The sequence below is a fragment of the Trichechus manatus genome, unplaced genomic scaffold, assembly GCF_000243295.1.
Source record: "Trichechus manatus latirostris isolate Lorelei unplaced genomic scaffold, TriManLat1.0 scaffold00187, whole genome shotgun sequence".
Classification (NCBI taxonomy): Eukaryota; Metazoa; Chordata; class Mammalia; order Sirenia; family Trichechidae; genus Trichechus; species Trichechus manatus.
Window position 1 is genome coordinate 4209268 of NW_004444123.1, and position 590 is coordinate 4209857.

Sequence of the window (590 nt, forward strand, 5' to 3'; positions counted from 1 at the left end):
CCGTTCAGCCCAGGTCGCAGCCGGCCGGCCGGCCAGCACTTCAGTGGCCGCTGCCAGCGCCGCCCGTCCTGCCTGGAACCGCCTCCCGAGGCGCAGCCATCGCGGGTCCCCTCGAAGCGGCCGCCGCGGTGCCGGCTCTTCCTGTCAGCGCCGGCCCCTCATCGCCCGAGACGCTGACCCGCCGCCCGGCCCTCGGCGCGCACTCGCTCTCGGGCGCCGAGCGGCCCGCCCCTCCCCCACGCGCCCGTGTGCCGCCCACGGAGGAGCCCGGCGAGCGACCGCTACAACTTGAGAGGTGGTTGGTACAGGCAAGGCAGCGTGTGCCTGTGTGCGCGCGCGCAAGGGAGCGCGGCTCGGGGGAGGGGCCTCGCGGGAGGCGGGCAGGGAGAGGTTTGATTGACAACTTCCGTGGGGTCCCGCCAGCCTCTCAGATGCTGCGCGAATGTCTGCTCCCGCGGGGAGGAGAGACAGGGGGCGGGAAAGCATGCCAGCTCCCTGAGCCAATCGCAGGACTCAGCGGCAGGAAGGGGGGTGAGGCGTGGCCTCCTGGACGGTGTATTAAGCGTCGAGCTGGGAGGGGAGGCAGGGAG